The sequence below is a fragment of the Chrysemys picta genome, chromosome 3 (genome assembly GCF_011386835.1).
Source record: "Chrysemys picta bellii isolate R12L10 chromosome 3, ASM1138683v2, whole genome shotgun sequence".
Classification (NCBI taxonomy): domain Eukaryota; kingdom Metazoa; phylum Chordata; order Testudines; family Emydidae; genus Chrysemys; species Chrysemys picta.
In genome coordinates this window covers 165,061,923-165,080,286 of record NC_088793.1, presented here as the reverse complement: position 1 = coordinate 165,080,286, position 18,364 = coordinate 165,061,923, and the positions used below count along the sequence as shown (strand labels likewise).

Below are 18,364 nucleotides of genomic sequence, written 5' to 3'. Positions count from 1 at the left end.
ATCCTGATTTGAGGACTATAACTTGTAATATTCTTTAATTCTGCAACTACACACAAATAAGGCATCCCTTTCAAATCTGATTATGTCTATGATTATTTAATTTGCTAGCTGAACATGAAAAATCATAATGTACATTAAAAGGCCTCCTTAGCTTTTGACCTGTAGAAAAGTAAGTTATATACAGATAGCGTCATTCATAGAATGTTATATGACTTGCAGCATAATTTAATAAGGAACCGGTAATAAAAGTATATACATTGTGACTTTTTATTGTAGTTCAACTCAGTAACCTGTTAGCACTCAAGTGTCTACTTTGGAGTATTTATAAATATTTTAGCTATTAGAGGTAAGCTTTGGAAGAAAAGCACATGAAATAAACCCTGAAATGGGCGTCAATGGCAGTAAACTTTATATCCTTGGTGACAGATTATAAAAAAAAAATAAAAAAATGCAAGCATAAGACCTAAAGGACATGTGCCACATGCAAATTTACATGTAAGAAATCTACCTTAGTGTAATTAATTTTACATACTGTCAGACCTGTCAGGATAACAGAAGTAACAAACCTTCTAAGTTTTTACATCTAATAGTTAAATAGCTATATTTCTAAAACCCTCCATTGACCTATTAGGCAATATTAGCTCTTCTCTAATAGGGTAGTAAATGTGTATGTGTATACAGTGTTTGTGGGAAAGTACACACACATATTCACATACTTTACATAAACCTAATACATTGGAGATACACTGTTCATAGCAAGAAATACAAAATTCCCATTGTACGCATTTGGAATCTGTGTCAAACTTAGTATACTTTCCACAACTTTTACTCAATATTCAAAGGATTCTCTAGCCTGAAAACATTGCCCACTACCATGTACAGTTTATATGACTGACAAATCCTGCTTTATCGAGATATTAATCTGAGTGTCCCTACCTATTCTTTCTTGAAATGGAGAAGATATGCATAGCATGTAGAACTCAGACAGGTTCATTCTGGTCTCAGGTGTGATTTCTGGCCATTTTAGAAGCAGACATCTTTGGATTTTTTAAAGCCTAAATACATTACCCAGGATCTCTCTGCCTACATGACAGTTATCAAATACAAGGAAAGCAGAAGGCAGAAGTCAGGCTGACAAGATGCATGAAGTTAGACTACCAACTTTCAAAAATAATCACTTAGATGTGTTCTGTGCATCTTTTGAAAGAGACTTTAAACAACCTGCTCTGTTCTCTTTATTCTCCAGGGCCCTAAAGATTTCCCAGGGCAAGGTTTAAACCAAACATACCCCCCCCCACACACACACACAGATCTTAGCCACTAAAGCAGACAGTCCTGGCTAACAATGCATCATAAATTCATAAAGCTCGCGGTAACAGTCGTTGTGCTGAGGATCTGCAGTGAGCGAGAGAAACTTGCACCTGTCTTTCTTGACACAACACACCTGTCTGGCACTGCCCATGCGCATTTCGATGCGGCTCTCGGTACCTTTCATTAGCTGTGGAGAAGAAAGAAGGGGGCGAACGTCTCCGTTTAAGAGCCCATCGGGGCTGCCAGAACTGCTTCATAGGCAGAGTTCTCGAGCAAACTGGTGCTCGACGTCTGCTTTGCAACCGGGAAACGTGCACGGACTCCTTTCTGCTCCTCCTGCCAAGATTTCCAGTCCCCACATCCCCACCTGCCGTGCAATTCTGCCTCAGACAGACTCCCCCCGATTCTAGCCTGCACTCTCTCTACCGACTCTAACTTTCTCTTAACTTACAAAGACCCCCTCCAGCAAACGCCGTCTGAGCAGGAAGCCCATTTATGCTCAGCTTCTTAGAGACAAACGCTTCCCAGACCGAGTTTGTGCCCAAACTGTACACATAACCCACACCTAGCGATTAAACCCACTGTCCAAATAAGGCTTCACGTTTTAAGATCTACTCTTCAAACGTCCCCCCCTTTCAAGACTTAGCTAAACTTAAAGCCCACCTCTCTCCCATTCCCCCTTCTAGGCTAGTACAGACCCATTCAGAAAGAACCGTTTCTCATGCATTTTCACTCAATTTACACACATGGCAAAGTGGTTTTGGTCAGTCATCAGATTAAAAAAAAAAACACATCTCCACCAACATGAAAAAAAAATCCCCTTTCAAAGAAAAGTGCCCACATCCCGAACGCCACTATAGATCGCTAATAACCTGATCCCTAAACTTGCGTGTGATCTATTCTCATGCGCTCGCTCGATCACATTTTCTGTACATTTCCACAATTCTCAAATCGTCCCACCCTTTGGAATGAAAAGTACTAATAATGAAAAAGCCCCTGCCCTGCCCGGCTAGGGTTAAAAAAAAAAAAAGGAGAAGTAGAGACATGCAAATGACAAGCAAATGGGAACAGACAAAAAGAAAGGCAGCTATAATAAACAAGACAAAGAGGAGGCTCATAGGAGCAGACTAGGAGTTTAAAAAGGGGGGATGGGAAGAGGGAAGAAGGGGAAGCTCAGTACAACAAAAAGAAGTAAAGTACTCCCCGCATTTTCCATCCCCAGCAAAGTGCCCTCCAACCACACACAAAAATAAAATAAAATAAAATGAGAAGAGTCAACAAAAGGTGGCAGAAATGGAGACAAGCAGAGAAGAGACAAACAATATCATCCCACAGCAACCAGGTCACTTACTCTTTCGGACTGGGCAGGCTAGAGTGATGGCTCCATTGAAGCTTCGGGGTAACAAATCGCTACTGCTTGAGTTATTGGATTATTGTTATTATTCTATAACAAAGTCATTGCAATCGCCCCCCACCTCCCGGAAAAAGCAGCACACGTTTGACACCGGTGACCAGTATTTTGCTGGGGATTATTTGGTATCATTTAAACAGCCTATGCAAGTGCTGGAGGAAAAGATTTAAAAAATATATATATATAAAAAAAAGAGGAAGGAGGTGAAGAGGGGGAGAGGAATACTTACTCAGTGCAAAAGCGATGGAAGTGAGTCTTTTTTTTTTTTTTTTTTTGTGCCGGTGGAAAGACAGAGGAAAACAGAGAGAGAGCCTGATAGCTGCTGCTGATGAATATTATAATTGGACAAGGGAGGGTGAGTGTGTGTGTGAGAAAGAGAATGAGTGAGTGTGCAGGGGAGAGAGAGATAGAGAGAGTGTGTGTGTGAGAGAGAGAGAGAGAGGAGGGGGGAGGGAAGAGCTCGTTTGCGCCGCACTCCTCTCCCTGGCTGTAATTGTCTATTATTTCTGCAGGCAGCAGAGCAGCCTCGCTCAGCTGAGGGCTCCGCACCACAACAAGATTTACTTTAAGACACAGCTGAAGGAAACAGGAAGACTACACGTCACAGTCTGAATGACGTGGGCCAGGCCAAGCGCCCAATCGGGAGGCTCCTTCGGATTGAAGGGGGGATAGTGAACCGAGAACTTGGGAGGAAAAAAAAAAAAGAGGGCTGGGGGGAGAAAGAGGAGGAGAAACTGGATCCCTTCCCCAGCCTCCCACCCAGTGCTGCAGGGAAGGAGACTTTATCACCTAATCTGGTGCTTCCATTGAGAGAGCCATCTGCAAGCAGCAGCAGCTAAGAGCAGCACTTGATCTACTTCTGAATCTTGCCACTCACTCCAGGTCCTGCAGTGCATGGCAGATCAGTTACCTAAAGAGCCGCAAAGCTCGTCTGGGTGATGTTACTGCACAGCAAAAGCTGCACCGCAGTTATGGATAAGTAAATGAAAGGAGACACCCTACCTCAGCTATTTAGTAATTTGGGGGCGGGGGTATTTCAAGATAAAGTAACTTAAAAAAAAACGGAAATAGAGAAAAGTCTTCAGCAAAGTGAGGAGTGCTGACCAAGGTACCCCAACGTTATTCACTAAGATTTTAGATTTTTTTCTTTCCACAATTCTACCAGACTCTGTGTGTGTGTGTGTGTGTGTGTGTGTGTGAGAGAGAGAGAGAGGGGGAACTGTACAAGTTGGAAGCCAATCTGTCCCTGTTCCAGGGCTATCATTGCTGTGAATGTTTAGGAAGTGGTGGCAAATCATCTCTGGCAGCATCATATACTAACTAGAGCAATAGTAGCATTAAAAAAAAAAAGCCAAAGCACAACAGATATAAGAAATTTCCTGCAACCCAGACACAATAACCCAAACCAGTTACTGTGTAGGAATGCCTGTTTGGATACAGTACTTAAATACTTCTTGATGCACTGGTTACAAACTTTAAAAAATTAGTTATTTCAAAACTTCGTATCAATCTTAAATACAAGGTGTAAAGAGGATTCACTTTCTATTGAATGTGATGCTGCAACTTTAACTGAGCCCAACATTTAACTTATCACTTGTGAGACAGAAAATAAACGAGCAAAAAAGAGCATCAGGTTGCACCGTGTCCAAACAAATGGCTTTTAATAAACAAGATTAATTGCTCCTCACTTTTATTTACTATGGACTTCTCTGACTCAGACATAATAAAAGCGTGCACCTAAAGTTCAGATTAACTTAAATATATACCTAGCTAATTGAACACCGATTGACTATATACTCTGCTGTAAATCAGTAGGAGGGGGGGGGGGGAATCAGTATCTTCCCAATATCTCTGGAATGCAATTAGATCAGAGTGCGGTCAGGTTTTACACTGGTTAGCGCAGATTTACGACGTGTGCTAACAGTAAAGACACAGACATGTTAATACTCGGACATGTTAATTTCTATAAGAAAACCATCCCCCTGTTTGAAACGGATGATGTTGAAGTTTGCTTTAAAAATATGTTTAGGCATACACACCGCAGGAAAAGAGGGAAAAACAAACCTTTGGAAGGAAAAGTCAGAGCAGACAGGTTAAGCCGCTTTGAAAAAGGTAAGAACAGTGTTTAATATGTGTGAAAATAAATATCCGTCTCTTGATTTATGTACTTGTTAAAATATTAACTTACTTCTCTGCTTCATAGTATTGCTAAAACAGTTGCCAAATAGATAGATGCATACACCGCAGTCCGTGGGTTTAGCATTTTGTGTCTCTTAAGATCCCCGTTCAGTTAATGGACCTAAATGTCCTATTTGGGGATATTTTCAAGGTCAGCCAGGCTAATTTCTGGGGACTGTGTAACTTCTATATTTGGTTCATTCTTTGTTCTTATTTTCTACATCATGCATCAAACAATTTTAAACAAAGTGCCCGGGCACTCGCAACTCAAAACACAGGCGTGAGTTTAAGAAAAGAGAGCGAGCTAAACTTCTCAAACCCTGAGCCGGTAAGGTGTGAAAGAAAGCAGAACTAAGAAGTGGATTCTCGCGGGAAAGGACTGATGGGCACTTCAGCCCAGACGGGGCTGGGTAGCTACTTGAGCGCAATGCCGGGGAAGTTTGTGGATCTGTTGCTTTGGGAGGGAAGTTCTGGGGACCAGGCTATGCAACGCTGCAGGCAGCGGTGGGCGAGTGCAGCAGGCGTGGTGCTCTGACCCCGGCCACCAGTGCCCCGACGACTCCAGCAGCTCCCAGTATAAAACCTGCGTCTCCCCTCCCTTCTGGGGCAGACCTGCCGTACAGTGCCTCGCCCTCTGCTCCGCTGGCTACGTTATGCGGCGACGCAGGGATCTCTCTCCACCCCCCCCCCCCCCCCCCCCCAGGATCTGTCTTGTTAAAGGAGAGCTGCAGCTTCCAGCCTGGACACGTGGATTTCTGCTGCGGCGCGCTGACCTGTCACCAGCCATCCATATAATGTGGGTGGGTGAAATTTCACAGCCCCCGTCTCTATTTAGGCTGCAGCTCCCCGTGTCTCTTTCTCCAAAGAGAAAACTCCCGAATATCTGATCCCACTCCCCCATCTGTTGTCTGATGCGTTAGGTGACGCGGAAAAGTCAGCCATCAGTTATGGGACAACACGTACACTCTATCCACACGCTCCGGCGCTGTGTATTCCCCCCCTCCATTATTTCAAAGAGTGAACACAAGTTTAGAAGCCTTTCCGGCCACTAAACTGTTAAAAAAGGTGCCGCAATGTACTTAATGCTGCGTGTGCTTTGAAAACCGCTGCCTTACCTGTGTTCAAAGGGATAGTGGTGGCTATTTACCCTCCCCGTGGACGCATAAAGGCGATTGCTCCATTCTCTGCTCCTGGTTTTGTTTGCTTGCTTGTTGTTTCTTTACATCCCATTTGAAAACAAACCAGAAAGTCAAAGTCAACTCCCATTACTAGTAATCGTCGTGTCCAACTGAGGAGCTGTCACTCTACGTGCAGGCTGTCAGCTCAGGGGGTTTCTAGCCATAGATGCCCATGGAACAGCCAACCAACCTGGACTTGTTCATAAGCGGAATGCCAGAAGATCAGTAGCAGTGGCAGCTGCAGGAATTCCCTAGTGGGAACCCAATTGCTTATGCCCCTCTGAAGTGATGTTTGTTTAACTAACAGCTTAAATGTAAACAGAAATGATCGCTTAATATCACTTGGAATAAACATTTAACATAGCTCTCAGGGAGCAAAGAGAAAACGTAAAGATGCCTCTAGTTAAATCGTTCATTCTTTTCCCCCCTCCTTCCGCCAAAGTCATGAGTCACAAGAAAATACAACAGATAAAAAGCCCCTAATTACAGCTCACCACATTGCTGTATTGTGGAGTGAACTCGTCATTTAGTAGATAGCATACTATGCATAGATGAAAAAAGTGAAAACTTTTATCATTAGAATGTAATATTATCCGAAACTGATCCATTAGCCAGCCTCGGCTTCGCCCGAGGCACCAAACTTTCCAATATCAAGATATTAACAGATGGTGGTAACCACATGGTGAGATGTTGCTTAGAGCATCCATAATTTCACTCAGGCCTAAAGGACTGAATCCCATATAGCCAACGTGTATTCTGTATTGGCCCTTCTACTTCTCCTTCTGCCTCTATTTCAAGATTCGTTTTTTTTTTTACATTACAGCTCTCAAGAAGCTTTTATTTTTTAATAAAAAAAGTTCTTGGGGGTGACTGAAGAGTTCCAAATATTCGTGCTACCTGACGTTACCATTTACCCCTCTTTTTACTTGTGCAATTTAGTATTTCACTAAATAGAGATGAAACACGAACAAATACTAGGGGGCAACCTTTCAGTGGAAAGATTTACGGAAAGGAAGTGGCTAGAGGTGAGTGCATTTGTCTGCATATCTCAGTGCAACAGTGTAACAAGACTCAAACTGGAATGCAATTATTTGACGACACTTAAAAAAACAAGTAATATTTTCTTTTAAGCGTGGGCATAAATCGCTTGGTGAAATGTAATTTGCCCCTAACCGCTAACAAACAGGTTTGTAGGAGCAGCAGCACCTGAGTTGCTGGCTAAGCGAATAACGAGAGAAGGAAGCTGCATTACAAACTGTTACTGAGGCAAAACTCTCTAGACCAGAAAGTTTCGGATTAGACATAATAAAAGTGGAGGCACTTGCTTCCCATCTATGCATGATGTTCCTGTTCCGAATAGCGCCTGTAACGAGGAATTTCGGATGTTTTCATCTCACACCACACATTACTTCCTTGGCAGGGTTTGGAAATCAGCATCGGAGGCAGCGTGGCCACGGGATCTTCTCGCCTTGCTGTGGCAGCAGAGGGCAGCCGCCACAGCAATGGCTCTCCCTTTGCCTTTCCTCTTTCTGAACCCGTCCTTCGGGCTCTTCAGCCAGGGTCAGATCCTGCAGCCACTGCACTCAAGGGCACCGGTTCATGAACTTCAGCGGGTGAAGGATCGAGCCCTGAGCCAACCTCTGTTGGTTCCCAGCTGAGTTTCCACCACTCATGTCATTTGCGGTGACTTCTCCTCTATAACCTCATCCCATTCCCTCCTTCGGAGAAATTTCACTCGCTCTACAGAAGTGGGAAAGCAGACTCGCCACAAACGGCAGCATAAAGGGGGTGCCCGTCTCCATACCTCACACATGGAGTACTATTTCCACATGGCCCCTAATCCAGGAGGCAAGAGCTCCGCGGTAGCTTCTCTGTGCCAAGCCCATACACAAGTTCCTAGCTTTACCATTAGAAGCCTAGCTTTACCTTCCACAAATTAGTCTCTTTCTCCCCGCCAACCCCCCTGCCATTTGGTTGGCCCGTGGGGTTTTGTTGCTGCAGAAAGTCTGATGGCCGTGGAGATATGTGCTCAGACAAGAAGTAAAGGAATATGAAATGAAAGTCTAAGTTAGATGTCAAATCCTAAGGACTGATCACGAACAAGCTTTCTGACCATCTTTAGGTTATTAGTGACCATAAATCTGAGATGTAATTGAGCCTGACCCGAACATCTTTGATTTGATACCTTCTCTTCCTTAAGTCAAGACATATGTCTTGGTGGACATATTTTCAATGTGACTTGTGCCATGTAACAGAAGTAACGTGCGGCTTCTTTATCCGTTTTATCTCGCACACTCCCCACTGAGATACTGGGCTGGGGAGGTGGGAAAAGGACCTGATTAAATGAAGGAGTTGGAGGGTTTTGTGTTTGTTAGCGAACGTCAAATAGTATGGGAGCTAAAGCCTGGTTTACATTATTTTAAGTTAGACTTTTAAAAAAGGATTGCAATGTTGATAGATGTTAGCATTCTATTTTCCAGCATTTTGCGAGATACGCTGCTCTATGCCATTCATCATGCCAGAAAAATCAAATGCGGCTTTACTGGATATTCCATCGTGCCAGACGTTCTCCCCAATACACCATTACTGAAATGCCTTTTATAGCAGTTTAAAAAATCGGGGGGCTCTCTGGTTGGTGGGCTATCTAATCTATCTACTTATCTAGTCGAGGGACTGCACTCAACAATGGTAATACTTACTCCCGTAAATGTAGGCTGTGACCTGGGGAGTCTATTAAACAGGGTAATTCCTCCAAATAGTCGTAGAAATACTGCAGCGTTCCCGTACTTACACATTTTGTTCCGCATACACTGGCTGTCCTTGCCACATGTGCTGGGTGATATTTTATTGCAGAAAAGTGTCGTTTAAAAAGAAAGGGGGGCGGGGCAAGCGACCCAAACCAGGAGGATTCACAAGAAGTTCTTGATAATGAAAGTTAAGGAACTAGCAGTAGCGATGTGCATTTACCTTTCAGGAAAAGTTTTTTTTTTTGCTTCTAAAGGGGATGGTATTAAAATGCTTTAATAAGCAGGTTTTAAGTATGTTCTGATGCATGACGGAACGTAGCAAACTATACATAAGAATCCTGATTTATTCTAGACATAAATCGAACTTAAATGGTTGGCCTTTTCCCCCCTTTTCTTTATGATCTCTCCTGGCGCTTTCGTTGCCCTTCACCGCTCCCAAACCCCACGCTCAGGGCTCTTGCTCTTTCATTTCAAACACAGCAACAATTCCAGATTGCCACCCGGATCACAGGGAACTATACAGTTAGAGCCCGACCCTGCCCAGTGACTTACAGGGAGCTTTCCCTTAGAGAGGAATGCAAGGCAAGACGGGATCAAGGGTTTGCAAATAAGGCTACAAGAGGCGAAGAAAAGCAATCAGTCCTAATAAGCATTCAACATAATTGTGTATAGGTACAACCAACCCCACCACTTCTTGACTTCATACATTCTGCTGGGATACAGGGGGGACTCAGAGCACTTGGGAGGTGAGGGGCTCTGAATCTGCAGTCTTTCGGCAGGCAAAACGCCCAGGGCAGTCAGTCGACCTTTGGTTGGAGGACTGAAAAGGCAGTTTCTGCAGAGGTGGAAAAATAAACACCCTTTCTCACTGCAGACTTAGAGGGAAAACGATCCCCCTCCCCACCCAAAATAAGTGGTAAACAGGTGGGAAATAATAATACATTTTAATGAATGATAATGTCACATAGGCTTATGCTATTAATCATAAGTAATACTCATGTTACCCTGTGCTTGGGGAATCTTAGGAAGCCAGGAACAAATGTACAGCTAAAGGCCAAGCACCGAAAGGGAGTGAGAGGAATATATTACTAAAGGTTTCTGTTTGGTTCCCCCCCCCCCCAACACTGACTTCTTTGTATGGGTGACATATTTTGTCTTCCCTTGTAGCTTTGAGTGCTGCAGGGGCTTTGGAACAAGGGTGCAGAAGTGTGTGAGACAGCACAGGGAGATAGGCTAAATTTGGCAGGTGAATGACTCTCTTGAATTCTTTCCTTTTTTTAAAGACTCTTGAAGCTGCCTAGAGTTGAAACATTTTGCAAGTGGGGCTATGGGTGACCTCGCTCCAGCCCTGCACCTTGCAACCTTCTCTCTAAGCGCGTGCAGCCTGAACAGTGGCGCATCAATAAGCATGTCTGTAATTAAATGCACGCTCTCCACTCACCAGGCCTCTCTTGCCCTGAACTCCCCTCGCTCTTTTTAGTCGTACCAGAAAAAAGGCTGCGGCCTCAGCTAACGCAGGCGCCTGTGCCAGGGCTCGGCAGCAAAAAAAATATTCCCCAACACCTCCAAAAAACTAGATCCGCCTCCCCGAACCGCACGAATCAAGGCAGGAAGGGGAGTAGGAAGTCCCTGGGCCAGCAGCTGTCTGGGCACGTGGAGTATGGCAGGTTTTCGCGTTGAATCAGTGCCCCTTGGGGCCACGTGTGTCGCCCTTACCTCCAAGCACCAGCTGCAGCGGCTTCGTCTCATTGGCAAGGAAGGGTACATGCTGTTTCTGCTCCGTCCCTTGAGCGCATCCCCCAACCCCAGAGCAATTGCAAGTGCAGTTCCTCTTAGCGTATGAAACAGATTCCAGTCTATGGTCCACTTTCCCGTTTTGGTTGATTGTGATTCACTTAAGCAGTGACACTGATTATTTCCTGAGCGCTATGGAAGTTGGAACTCAATAAACATTCATCCTAAGCCACAGCCATAGAGTTTGCACCTAAAGTTTGGGTACGTGCAAATCTCTTTCCCCCCCCCTTACAGAGATAGAACCGATTCACAAAGGGCAGAACCAGAGCTCAAATTTCCCTAAAGTTTGAGGTTTGTCAGATCTGAGGGTTTCAGGTCAGATGAAAAATTAAGACCCCCAGGATTTAAACTCCCCCCCAAATTCTGCATCCTCTCTGAAAATAATGATGTTTATTCCAAGGTGACAGCTTTGCACAGTGACACATTTCTTTCTTCGAGGGGAAAAAATGGCAGAAGAAAACTTCAGAAATATGTTCAGGACCATTGGTGACTCGACCATTCCTTTGTACTAAGACAATGAAATAGAAAATGATAAAGATATGTTGTTAAAAGGGCCTTTTCTTTAGTCATTTTCCTTGTTGCATTCCTTCAGCAATCAAACAGATGACACTAGGGCTGAGAACGTGGGACACAGGGGCTGAGAATGTGAAACAATTTTTACTTTCCTCTTCTGAACTGGGGTGCAAACCTTCTAGTATACAAAAAAACAAGAACAACAAAAGTTAGAAGTCTATCTATTTATGATAGTAATCTCTGATCATTTAGGGCCTGATTCTGCTCTTACTTACACTGCTGTAAATCAGGAGTAACTCCACTGAACCCAATGGAACTACATCAGTTTGTGTGTGAGAGAACAGGGTCCCTAATATCTGTAACCATTACATTTTAAGTCTTTGTCTACACCCCTTGCCCTAGCCCTCTCTACAACCCCCCCCCCCAAACAACAACAACACCTTTAGGAACAGAATACCTTCAACCTGGAGAGTAAATATCATCTAAGTGGTTCAGCAAAGGGCAGTTCAATTCATGGATCTTGTATTGATGGAAATAGAATTGTTAAAAAAAAAAAACACTCCAGAGAAGAGAAAGTGAACTAAACTAATCCTATTAAGCGCGGTAGCATGTTTCTGTGGAGCGCACGGAGAGATTAAGCACAGGAAAAGGGATAAGTGCTGCTTCAGTTTCACTAAACTAATGTGACAACTTGTCATTGGAAATCTTTGCAGCTTGTTAGCAGATGACTAGCTGATTCAGATATGTTTTCTACCATTTCCTTTGTGTCTGGGGGTTGTGTTTTTTCATTCCAGTTCCTTTCTTATACATACTGCTTTATTTTGTTTTTTAATCCTTCCTGTCTCCTTCAAGTCAAAACATTTAACTTGCTTTAATCAATATTTTGTTTTGAAGATGTCCCTTGACTTTTTATTTGTGCAAATTAACCTTCATGGGCACCTCATTCATTCATTAACCTCAGCTGGATTGCATGTCCCCTGTACATGGCATTTGGGGTATGACATATTTGTGTAAGACCTCCCAGATATTACAATGAGTGTGTATAGTAATACAAATAATGTTATGGTGTGGTTTTAAAAAACTTGGCCCAGTTTTCTCTTTCTTTCTTTCTTTCTTTCTTTCTTTCTTTCTTTCTTTCTTTCTTTCTTTCTTTCTTTCTTTCTTTCTTTCTTTCTTTCTTTCTTTCTTTCTTTCTCTAGATTCAGAAAGAAAAAGTATAGTAGTCCTTGCCCGTTTCCATGTCATGGCTGTATGTATGTAAGGGCTGAACAAAATAGCTAAGCTGGGAGAAAGTTTAGAGTCAGTAATTTCTTTTCCAAAGCAGGTGTCCAATTTGTTTGGAAACTGTGCTGCCTTTTTTCTTTCTTTCTTTCTTTTTTTCATCATCCCTACTTCTCTCCTCTTCCCTCCCCCTTCTCCCCCCGCACCATTAAAGGCGTGCTTGTTGAGTAAATGGAAAAAAAAACATTTGACAACATTAAAGGAAGACTGTTTAGAAAAGGAAGGCCCTGCTGAGGTGTAGAGGAAGCCTGTTTATTAACACTGGACACCTCTTATCTGAGGCAGCTCCAGATGGATCTCCCCTTGGTAATTCCCACTCTGTGCCAAGCGGGGTTAAGCAGGGTAACCACCTTGACGTGGGTTCGTGATCACTAGGGGATCTTCGGCTTCTTCAGAAAAAAACTTTCAGCTTGTTTTCATTTCATTTTCTTTTTTTGTTTTGTTTTTTCCCTTCCCAGGATCTCTGGACTCGTCTACGGGAGGGATCTTTGCACAATGATGTAGCCATGACATCAGTGTATCTGCTGCAGTGTAGATATGCTGGTATGAAGTGGGGCGTATTCCAGTTTGAAGTTGCACCCGTGAACACCCTGCTTTACACCCATGGAGCACATCCCCACTGAGTATTTGCAGAAGTGTAGCTACGTAGCTGCAAAGATCCCTAACACAGACAAGCTGTCAGTAACTATGGGGAAGGAAAGGTAAGGGGAGAAAGCTAAAACTCAGAGTAAAAAGGCACGTGGGTAGATTTACCTTTCCGGTTGTAAATTGCTCACTTCTGGGATAGGGCCAGGTTTTGACTGAGAGAGAAAATAGTTCAAATCTGTCAATAATTAACTGTCACAGAATTAATGCTATCTCAACAAATTGTCACTTGGTAACACCTCAGGTTCAGACTTTTCCTGGGAAAAGATTGGTTGAGTGGCACTGGCCATTACATTTACCTACCCATCAAGTGTAGTTTAACATTCTGCTCATTCTAAACATTTCATGCCTGACACATTTACCCATAATCCATATTTTTGAGAGAGTATTTTTTAAGATTAGCCGTTTGCACTTTTCCAATTCCTGAAATGCAGCATTATTACAATGCATGTACAGATGAACAATATGGACTAGATTTTCTCCTCCACTGAGGTCCGCTAAATGAGACACCTGTGGCCAACAACTATTGGTTATAGATTCCTGATTCAGAAGCTGTCATGATCCTGGTCCTGACATAAATTAGAACAACGATGGGGCTGCTTGGATTTCCAACAGTTGGCTAAGAGCCCTCGGGGACCATACACCATCTGTAAATTGGTGGAGTAAAGTTATGTACTCTACCTCAATCTCTCCCTGCTCTTTCATGCCTTTTCCATCCCCTGACATGCCATCTCTCCCCTTATGGTGGGGTGGTTGGGAAAATTGGAACAGGAGTGGGCACTATTGGCTTTATCCCATGGATAGTTCTCTCCTACCAGGAGAGTCTTGGCCGGCAGCTGTGTCCAGATTCTGATCTCATCTGACGCTATAACCTTATTTGGCCTTGCAACCAGATTTTACCAGGGCCTGTGAGGTAGAATGTGTTATTAATAGTATTACAATGCTCGGTTTTTATTATTTTCTCTCCCTCTCTCTTTAAAAATCATTCTATAATAATAGAGGTGGTGTTGGTATCCAGTGTGTAATCAGCATCTTGTTAATACTTTCACACGTTACAGAAGTAGCAAGTGCTGGCCTTATTATTGGAATGTCATCCCACACTGACTCTTACTTTTCCATTTTAAAATTGTAAGTGAATTGTCAGTGTGGACCAGATCCAGTGGAGCTCCACTGAATTACAGCAGCTGACGATATGGAACAATACTTGTGAAAGTTGCTGGATCGACAGACCAGGAAACTGTGTGGTGTGTTGTGTTACAGTAAACTATACAGTAAACTATATAGTAGATGCTAGGAGTCCAGACTTCCTGATAAATTGTCACGCCAACATACCACAATCCTGCTGAAGACGGATCCACCTCTTGGAGGTTAGAAGACAATTTGTTCTTGATACCCATTCATAAATCAAGCGCAACACCATGCCCTGTGTAGCTTTTGGTTCCTTCCCCACCATAAAGAAGACCTTGTGACTCTAGCTGATTTTGATTTTAGTTTTTATTTTTTTGCTTTAGCTTTCTAGCGTGGATTGGCCCACAGTGTGAAGTTGGTAAAAACAGTCATTGTCTAGTGCCTAGTCTCCTGAAGGCATTTAAAAAACCATATATTTTAACCAAAGTATACCGTATCTACAATGTAGCTGAAACAGTGCTAGATGAAACAGATTTTAAATCACTATTTGGAAATAGTTTCATTGTTATCTCAGTCTGGTGATTCACCGCAACCAGGGGTGGCAGGTTTGTAGAAATTTTGGTAGTGCCCAGAACCTGCCCCCTCTAACTCTGCCCCCCAAACTCCGCCCCCACCTGCCTAAGGCTCTGGGAGGGAGTTTGGGTGAGGGGAGGAGGTCTGGGGTGCAGGCCTGGGGTTGGGGCAGGGGATTGGGGTGCAGGATTGGTGAGAGGTTGGGCTCTGGGAGGGAGTTTGGGTGGGAGAGGGGGCCTGGGGTGCCAGCTCTGGAATGGAGTTTGGGTGCTGGGTGCAGGCTCTGGGGGTGCAGGAGGGGACAAGGGGTGCTGGCTCTGGGACAGAGTTTGGGTGCTGGTTCTGGGCTGGGGGTGGGGGTGCAGGCTCTGGGAGGGAGTGCAGAGGGCTGGGGTGCAGGCTCTGGTAGGGAGTTTGGGGGCAAAAGGGGGGTGCAGGCTCTGGGAGGGGTGGGGGGGGATGCAGTGCTTACCTGGGGCTCCTAGGCAGGGCAGGCTGGGAGTCTCCATGTGCTGGCAGCCATGTGGAGTGAGCAGGGAGAAAGCCGCTCAGCTGCGCTGCACTGCCAGTGGTGAGTGGGGGCCCTGGGCTGTTTTAAATGGCCTGGGGGACACAGAGGAGGGGTGGGGGCAGAAGGCGGGGCCAAGGGAGAGACCCGGCCCCAAACATTGCTGGAGCCAGGCCCCAGGCCAGGAATATTCCTGGTGCCCAGACACCACGGGCCCATAGGACTTGCCGCCCATGACCGCAACTGGTGGCCAATCTGATCGGGCAAGCACCAGTGCACATTGGTCTAGTTATTACCATCAAACAGCCTCTAGGTCCACATTACAACCCATTCAATGTTAACCTGTCTGGACTAGACATTAAGCAGGCAGTCGCGTAGCCAGGTGGAGGGAAGAGTGGGAGCGGGAAAAAAAAGGCGCCACCCGCTGCAGCGCTTTTACTGACGGGGCAGCGCTCTGGGTCTTTGGCGGCACCTCGGCGGCGGGACCTTCACTCGCTCCACAGGTCTTCGGCGGCATTTCAATGAAGCTTCATTGCCGCTGAAGACACCTGAAGCGAGTGAAGGTCCCGCCACTGAAGTGCCGCCGAAGACCCGGAGTGCCGCCCCGTCAGAAAAAGCGCCGCAGTGGGTGGCGCCTTTTTTTCCCCCCGCTCCCATGTGAGTAAAATTAAAAAGTCGCCACTTGTGCTCGGTGGGGAGCAGCCATTCCCCCGCCCCCCCCCCAGCTACGCTACTGTAAGCAGGTGGCAGCTGTCAAATATTTGGATTAACATCATAGATAGTGCTGGAGAATGCTCAAAAGACATGATGTTCATATAGCAGCAGCTGTTGTCATGTTTCAGGCCTTCAGTTTCTTCTGTGTGGATATCATGGCATCAGGCCTGCTACAAAGTTGTGGATATATAGAACCACGGTTATACCAACTCTGTTGTATGGATGTGACTGGTGGGCACTGAGAACACTGAAGAACACTGGATTGACGTTCTCCATTTTCATCATTTCTGTCAGCAGCTCCATATCAGTGGCAGGACAATATCAGAAACTAGGGTATTCAAAGCTGAACCCAGCTACCACCTCCACCATCCCTGGTTCAGTTTCAGTGGCTTTCTTGGTGTAGGCATATTGGAAGTCTGTTTATTTAATAATGGCTCTTCAGTCTAGCAGAGAAAGTATAACATGATCTATTTGCTGGATGTTGAAGCTAGCCAAATTCAGGTTGGAAATAAAGACATTGTTAGCAGTGAGAGTATCACAGACCAGGACATGGGCGGTTGTGCCTAGTGGTGCGAGTAGGAGTTAGGGCTATTGGTCACAGCAGGACTCATGCCTGGTGGTTAGAACAGAAGTCAGTAGCCAGGAATCAGAGCCCAGGACCAGACCTGCAGTCAGAGGCAAGGTGCCAGAGCCAATGGTCAGAGCTGAAGTCAGAGGCCAAGAATCGAAGCCGAAGGTCAGAACTGGGTTACCTGGAATGTGGAAAGGCTGGCCGAAGGCAGGAGCAGGCTGGGTCCAAGGCAGGAAAAGGGCTTTAACAAGACTGGAACAAGGCGGGAGTAAGGCTGGGAACAAGCAGGCACAGGACCTATTACAGCTGTGGGCAAATGCTTTGAGTGTAGCCAATCAGGCAGCCAACTACAAGCTAGCTGTGCTCGTTAGGTTGCCTGTAGACTGGCACTGCTGCAACACCCTGATTCCTGATAGTGTAATTAACCACTGGAACAATTTACCAAGGGTTGTGGTGGATTCTCCATCACTGACCATTTTTAAATCAAGATTGGATGCTCTTCTAAGAGATACACTCTAGCAATTATTTTGAGAAAGTTCTATGGCTTGTGTTATACAGGAGATCAGACTAGATAACCACAATGGTCCCTTCTGGCCTTGGAATTTATGAATCTTTGAACCTATAGGAGTGGAAGACCAACAAATTCCAAAGCCCGTGTACCAAGGAATACTGCTCCATGGCCAGTGATCACTTGGGTGCCAAAACTGAATATACAGTCAGACCATCTTAAGTGCCTTGCCAAAAACCAATCTGGGAGACTATCGATATGATTTGCAAGGAGACCATGACTCTTTGGGATTTGCCATGATGATGACTGGAAACTGTTTCCTACCTAGCATGGCCTTTATTGTAATGTAGGTGAGACATATGTGATGCAAACAGTTGTCCAGTAGTAACTGAGCCCAACAGCTCACATAGGCCACTGAATAGCTGCCAGATGCAACAACTCTCAGTCATTTGTCCTGGATTGGCTCACACACTACTGCAGTGCCCTAAAAGTGAAAGGGTCAGAGCCGGAGTCAGAGCTGAAGTCAAAGGTCAAGAATCGGAGCTGAGGGTCAGAACTGGGTTAGCTGGAGTTACATAACCAGTACTGTACGCATCCCTGTGTTAGCCCCCATCTTAAATGTCTTGTGTAACTTCAAATAATAAAATGAAGGATGTTTGCTAGTTAACATTGTGCTCTACCCCACTGAAATAATCAGCCAGATATTGGCCTGCAAATGTAACTTTATTTTATATACTTACTTTCCTTAGCTTGGTGTTTTCAAAAGAGAAAAAATATTTTTGTAGATGGATTATCACCTAAGCATCTTCTTTTTATAACTTCCTGGGTGTTTAATTAATTTATTTGAAGAGAGTATAACAACTGTTTTTCAGAAAAAAAAGTTTGCTGATTTACAATCATGCCTATTGCTTTAAGAAGACAATGCTCTGTTTTATTTGTGACCTTTCAGCTTTGGGATCATAGGTCCAAATCCTGCAAAGATCTGAAGACCAAAATTTTAAGATAGGCATCTAGTTGGATTTACAAAAGAATTTAATGTAAATGGGTTTCCCATTGAAATCAATGGGAGTTAGGCACACAGGCACTTTTGAAAATCCCATTAGAAGCCTATTCACATCTTTAGGCATCTAAGTACTTTTAAAAATCTGGCCCTAAGTGCCCTCAGCTCCCACTGAAATAAATGGGAGTTGATGATGCTTGGCATGCTGCAGGACCAAATCCAAACTAATTTTGGTGCCTTTTTCTGGAAGAGGAATAGTTTTCCGACATCAGGGTCTAATGGCATTTATAACAACATCATAATT

General features: G+C 44.4%; 1 protein-coding gene and 1 long non-coding RNA gene across 17 annotated transcripts in view; one reads left to right on the top strand and one right to left on the bottom strand.

Annotated features, from left to right (window-relative positions):
• Positions 1 to 6,139, bottom strand: part of PROX1 (prospero homeobox 1) — a 57,665-nt gene extending 51,526 nt beyond the window's left edge. For 5 of the 11 annotated variants that reach the window (XM_065589453.1, XM_065589460.1, XM_065589462.1 and 2 more), the window contains exon 1: positions 2,952 to 3,092. The gene's annotated coding sequence lies outside the window, so the exon portion shown is untranslated. Of the gene's footprint in view, positions 1 to 936; positions 1,414 to 1,444; positions 1,708 to 1,762; positions 2,065 to 2,662; positions 2,800 to 2,951; positions 3,093 to 6,015 lie in introns of those variants that run through there. The other 6 variants (XM_065589458.1, XM_065589456.1, XM_065589459.1 and 3 more) reach the window with 6 other exon arrangements.
• LOC103307555 (uncharacterized) overlaps positions 3,691 to 18,364 on the top strand; it is an 87,254-nt gene continuing 72,580 nt past the window's right edge. For all 6 annotated transcript variants that reach the window (XR_010599881.1, XR_010599879.1, XR_010599876.1 and 3 more), the window contains exons 1-3: positions 3,691 to 3,830; positions 4,752 to 4,834; positions 12,872 to 13,114. This is a non-coding gene — a long non-coding RNA (uncharacterized LOC103307555). The remainder of the gene's footprint in view (positions 3,831 to 4,751; positions 4,835 to 12,871; positions 13,115 to 18,364) is intronic.